This window comes from Pteropus alecto, unplaced genomic scaffold, assembly GCF_000325575.1.
Source record: "Pteropus alecto unplaced genomic scaffold, ASM32557v1 scaffold210, whole genome shotgun sequence".
Classification (NCBI taxonomy): Eukaryota; Metazoa; Chordata; class Mammalia; order Chiroptera; family Pteropodidae; genus Pteropus; species Pteropus alecto.
The window spans coordinates 3,616,852-3,623,206 of record NW_006431288.1 but is presented as its reverse complement, the minus strand read 5'-3'; the positions used below and the strand labels follow the sequence as shown (position 1 = coordinate 3,623,206).

General features: G+C 40.4%; 1 pseudogene; it reads right to left on the bottom strand.

The window, feature by feature from the left end:
• Positions 1–5,959: 5,959 nt before the first annotated feature.
• On the bottom strand, positions 5,960–6,078 carry LOC112470938 (annotated as a pseudogene).
• Between the last annotated feature and the right edge of the window lie 277 nt (positions 6,079–6,355).

The following is a 6,355-nucleotide window of genomic DNA, read 5'->3' as shown; positions in this document are numbered from 1 at the left end:
TGAGTCAGACTGAGAGGCTGAACATTTTCACTCTCCAAAAACTCAGGAACTGGATCCAACAGTCCAGCAGGATCACTTCCTTGCTGTGTAAATTCATGTTTTAGCCGAAGGTCCTTTTCAGTGCCGGTGGAGGCCTCTGTCAAAAGCAGGCTCAGTATGGCAGCTGTCCCAGGGCTGGCTCCATTCCCTTCCCTCCCTCCCACTTCTCCTTTCTCGTGGGCCTTTCTGTGAGGCTGGGACCTCTTGGGACTTATCAGGTGCACCTCATTCACTGGGCTCCACTGTATGAGATGGGTCTCAGCTGGAAGCAGCAAGTGTTGGGGGAAAAATGGGCTGATTGAATTTGGTTTGGGATCAGCTCCAAGTCCTGCAAGGCTTGCAAATGTTTGGGGGGTGATTTCCATATCACTCTAAAGTTGCTTGTCTTTCTCCCAAAGGCAAAGGCTGCTGCCAAGAGTGGAGGACTTAAAGCTGGAGACTGCCCTAAAGATGGGGAAATGAAGTAAACTCATTTCTGGAGTTCACTCTGTGTGTGTGTGTGTGTGTGTGTATGTGCGTGTGTGTGTGTGTGTGTGTGTGTGTGTGTGTGTGTGTGATGATCTTTGGCTTCTTGATCATTCTCTATAATAGAGATCATAGTGCCAAGGAGAAGTCTGGGGCTTTGCTAGGCATTTGGCCAGTGACAGAGGCAGAGAGTGACACCTGGAGAGGGGATTCTCGGAAGAAAATGGAATTGTGAAGATTGTGAAAGGACGTGCAGGGCAGTGCTGGCGATGATTTTAGAGTGATCCTCAATGAAACTGCAGAGAAGGACATTAAGCAGGTGGAGCCAGGACAAGCACATTTGTGGTTGGAGCTGTTGGAATTCTTTTAGGTAAATCACTTACTTGCTGGCTCTGTGCCATGTAGCTTCTACTTTGTGGTTGGAGATAAGAGTCCTCTTGGAACCCTCTAGTTAGTGGCCCTATCGAGGAAGGAGATACCAAGATGAATAAGCTGCTGTCCTTGTTCTTGTCCTTGAGGAGTTCACAGCTGAGCTGGGAAGACAGGTGCAAATTTTGGAAAAGGCTTTGATGTGTGCTATGTGTACATGTGGTAGGAAGAAGATTAGGTGACTTCTAAGGTCCTGAGTTTCTACAAACTCATATCATTCACTCATGTGTTTGTTTATTCAACAATTTTAGATTAAGCACATTTAATAATCCACATTCTAGGGATAATAGTGAGAAACAAGACAGAAATGACCCTGTACATATGGAGCTCAGAGTCCTAACAGATGTAGAGAGATAGTTGCAGGGGCATTTGTTATAAGAAAGGAACAATATATGTGACACACAGACTTAGGTAGACCCTCTCCTCACACGTGTTCAGGTGTGGCTTCTCAAAGCAAATAAAGTTTAAATGATACTTGACAGATGATTGGCTAGATGACAGGGGCTGAGAGAAAGGGAACAAGAAGGTTTTGCCTTGATGATGCAGGTGTAGCACACATGTAGGTCCTGACACAAGGAGAAGAATTACATTTTAAGGGAATGGTTAGGTATCCAGGTGGCGGGCTGTGGAAAGCTGTGGGGAAAGAGAAGAAGAAATTCAATTGGAAGGGAAGCGGAGCTGAATTGTGTCTGTCTTTGCCATGGATTATCTTTATCCTAAAAAGGGGAAATGATTAAGGGTTTTAAGAGGAGGACTGTGACTCTATCAGCTTTAGATCAAATCATTCCTCCTCAGAGAAGCCTTTCCCAACTGCCTCAATTTACATGAGATTTCCCTGGTTAAACAGTCTCAAAGAACACAGATCTTTTCCTTTGAATCATTTACCTAACATAATTAAACTGATTTTCATGTTTATTTTTTAATAGGTGTCACAATCCACCACTATGAATGCAAAGATCATCATGACTTTTCTAACCTGTCTGTACCCAGTGCTTGTCACAGTGACTGACACATTGTGCAAATGTAATAGATGATGAATGACTATATGAGTCACATTAATAGTATTTAAGGATCCCTTTGCCTGCATCGTGGGCAACTCTTGCAGAAGACCAACTGAGATAAAGGCAGGTTGAAACAGGTGGTATATGGCAGTGACAAAAAGTGGCAAAAATTGAGAAGCACAAGGGGATTGAAACAGCAGGATGTTGTGATGGGTTTGGTGAGAGAAAAGGGAGAAAGGTTTTGCCCATTTAGAGTAACTATATGAATAATGGTACCATTTATTGTGGTAAGAGTTCTAGAAGAGGAGCCTATTGAGTGGCTTGGGGGTAGAAATAATGAGTTCAGTTAGTGGTCTGGCTACCCCAATGGCCACCAGATAGATAGCTTTACCTCTCCCCATTCTCTACATAATGATACTTTCCTATCTGGCTCTCATTTGCTCATTGAGTCTGTTGCCCATGCAAAGAATCTGATTTGAGAAGTTCTCTTTTCTCAGCTTTTCAGATGATCACTCAAGCAGTAGTGAGGGAAGGACAATACCAGAGTGTTTCATCCTCATGCACGTTCTTTTTTTTCTGATGTTAATATTTTTAAAAATATTATTTTATTTTTAAATTACAGTTGACATATAATATATTAGTTTCAAGTCTATAACAGCGATTAGACATTTATATAACTTATGAAGTGATCACTCTAATAAATCTAGTACCCATTGGACACCATATATAGTTATTACAGTATTATTGACTTAATTCCTTATGATATACTTTACATACTCATGAGTATTTTGTAACTACCCATTTGTCCTTCTTAATCCCTTCCCCTTTTTCACTTATCCTCCCAATCCCCACTTATCTGGCAACTGTCAAAAAATCTTCTCTGTATCTATGAGTTTGTTTCTGTTTTGTTTGTTCATTAATTTTGTTCTTTGGATTCCATATATAAGTTAAATCACATGGCATTTGTCTTTACTTGTCTGACTAAGTACACTCACCGTAATACCCTCTAGGTTTATCTATATTGTTGTAGATGGCAGGATTTCATTCTTTTTTATGGCTGAGTAATATTCTGCTGCATATATGTACTACCTCTTATTTTTTTTTTTAATTCATCCATCCATTGATGGAAACCCAAGTGGCCTCCATATCTTAGATATTGTAAATAATGCTGAAATTAACATATTGATGAACATGTCCCTTCAAAGCTGGGTTTTGGGTTTCTTTGGGTAAATACCCAGAAGTGGGATTACTGGGTCTTCTTTGTTTTTCATTATAGCCTTTGTTTTAAAGTCTATTTTGTCTGGTGTAAGTACCCTAGCTTCTTATTTTCATTTCCATTTTTATAAAATATCTTCTTTCATCCCGTTACTTTCAGTCTGTGTGTGTCTTATGGTCTGAAAGGAGTCTCTTGTAGGCAGCACAGTTAAGGTCTTGTTTTCTTATCCATTTAGTCACCTTATGTCTTTTCATAGAATATTTAATCTATTTACATTTAAATTAATTGTTGATAGATATGTAGTTATTATCCTTTTATTATGCATATTTTCTATTATTTCTTCTTTTTGTTCTTGTAGAAATTCCTTTAATATTTCTTGCAATACTGGTTTGGTGGTGATAAACTCCTTGTCTGGGAAGTTCTTTATCTATCCTTTGATTCTAAGTGATAGCTTTTCTGGGAAGAGTAGTCTTGGCTATAGGTACTTACTTTTCATCATTTTGAATATTTCATGCCAATCTCTCCACCTGCAAAGTTTCTGTTGTGAAATCAACTGAGAGTCTTATGGGAACCCCCTCATAGGAAACTAACTGATTTTCTTTTGCTGCTTTTAAGATTTTCTCTTTGTCTTTAACCATTGACATTTTAATTTAATTATGATGTGTCTTGGTGTGGACCTTGTTTGGTTCATCTTGTTTGGGACCCTCTGTGCTTCCTGGGCTTGTATGTCTATTACTTACACCAGATTAGGAAAATTTTCTGTCACTTTTTCTTCAAACACGTTTTTAATTCTTTGCTTTCTTTCTTCTCTTTCTGATACTCCCATGATATGAATATTGGTATGCTTGATGTTGACCCAGAGATTCCTTAAACTATCCTCAATTTTTGGGGGATTCTTTTTTCTTATTGCTGTTCTGACTGAGTGTTTTATGCTGCTCTATCTTCCAAACATCTGATTCAATCTTCTGCTTCAGCTAATCTGCTGTTGATTCCTTCTAGTGTATTCTTCATTTCAGTTATAGTATTCTTCATTTCTGACTGGCTCTTTTTAATGGTTTTTTTTTTTTAATCTCCATTTTTATGTTTCCTATCTCTTTGTTGAAGTTCTCACTGAGTATCCTTATAGACAGTGTTTTGAACTCTGCAACTGGTAGATTCCTGTCTCCATTTTGTTTATTCTTTTTCTGGAGCTTTGTTCTGTTCTTTTATTTGGGACATGTTTTTTTTCCTCCTATTTTGGCTGCCTCCCTGTGTTCGTTTCTATGTATTAGGTAGAGGTGCTATGTCTCCCGGTCTTAGTACAGTGGACTTATATAGTCGATATCCTGTGGGGCCTAGTTACACAGCCCCCTTGTCACCTGAGCCAGGTGTGTCCCTCCTTGTTCCTTATGTGTGTTGTGCATGCCCTCCCATTGTAGTCGAGCCTTGGTTGCTGTTTGCATGTCAATTGGAGAGATCGACCCTCAGACTGATTGGTTGTGAGAACTGGCCGTGACTACAGTGGAGGAGCTGTCGTGCAAGATTTTCTTTTGTAGGTCTCTGGTACTTGTCCAGTCTGCTCTTTGTGTGTGTTGTTGGAAGAGACTGCCAGAGGTGAATTATGAGCTCAATTTTGGATGAGCTGAATGTGAGGCACTGAGGAGACCAGGGAAACAATAGGAATGGACGGAAGTTCAGATATGGTCATAGAGTCAATATGGAGTAGTGGATCATGTGGCCTGCCACATGACCCAGTAATGAGGAATACTGTTTGCATCCATGCTCTGATCCATCACACAGGGCCCTTGGCCTTGTTCACATAAATTCTTAAATTGCTTATGGCTTGGCAAGATCTCACATGATGTGGGTGAATGGACTAGAATTCAAAGCATATAAAGATCTCAGGCAAACAAGTGGGGATGAAGAAAAAGGAGAATAGCAATGGTGGAAGCCAGATAACTGAAATTGGATGTCATATGGAACAGTAGTTGATATTAGGAAATCTGTCTAGAGAATCTAATGTCTTGCTAGTGGATAAATTTTATGATAAAGAGATCCAGTCCTGCTTTAGGAGAGTTGTCAGGAGTTAGGTGGGTGTTGAATTTTGAGGTATAGGCTGGAATCCAGGGTAAGAAGCAGTGTGTGTGGAAATTTAGGCAGATTTCATGGTCTAGATTGACAAAAAATTGAAGAGTACTGCAACTTGGGTGTGGGGAAGGCAACATGTGTTCTGAGAGTTTATTCTTAGCACATCTGGGTTTGTAACAATTAGGCAGACATGGAGTGCAAAATGTGTGCAGAAGCACAAAGTGGTTCTGGGGTATAGCAGTTCCAGAGAACATGTCAGTTCTAAGTCTCAAAGGATGGTAGACCTGAGTTCAGTTTTTACTCTTTGCCCTGTCTGATCAGCCAGGAATTGGACTGGACCTGGTCTGCTGAAAAGGTCCACAGATAGATTTACATGTGTGCTGGGGGAGCTAAAGGCAGGAATTCCAATTAGGTCCTGACAGGACTGAGCTTATATGCTCCCCACGCAGCTTCAAGTTGATTTGGTGCTAGACTTTGGAGATCATTTTGCAGGTAGCAAGTTCTGATTTAGTCAGCTTCATATTGCTCGCTAAATTCCATGATAATGCTTCCTTTTTACAAGGAAACTATCACATGTAAGGCCGGATGTACAAAATGATCTTCCTTCCTTCCTTCCGTCCCTCCCTCCTCCCTCCCTCCCTCCCTCCCTCCCTTTTTCTTTTTTTCACGAGGCAACCCTTGGTTGACTTCACAGATTGCAAGGATTTTGTCAGCTTACAGTGTCTTATTTTTTTACTTTTTATGCTTACAGCATCCGGGCTTCCTAGGTGGTCTCCCATCCAAGTAATAACCAGGTCTGACCCTGCTTAGCTTCCGAGATCAGATGAGATCGAGCACATTCAAGGTGGTATGGCCATAGACTCATTATTTTCTTTTAAATGTTTCTCACTCTCTGTTTCTGTTCCCCCATGATTCAGGCTGAAATAATTCAAGTCACCTTTGCTTTCTTCTGTGATCTCACATACAATCATTCCTTCAGCCCTATCTATTCTATTATTAGGAAACTTCCTCCTGGGTCCTCTCTTCTCCTTTTATTACCAGTCTTAATCCAACCCCTAATTTCTGTCCTTCTACCCTATTTGCAAAAGGCTGTTACTTAGTACCCCTGCTCCAATCTCTTCTCTCTCTCATTTAAATT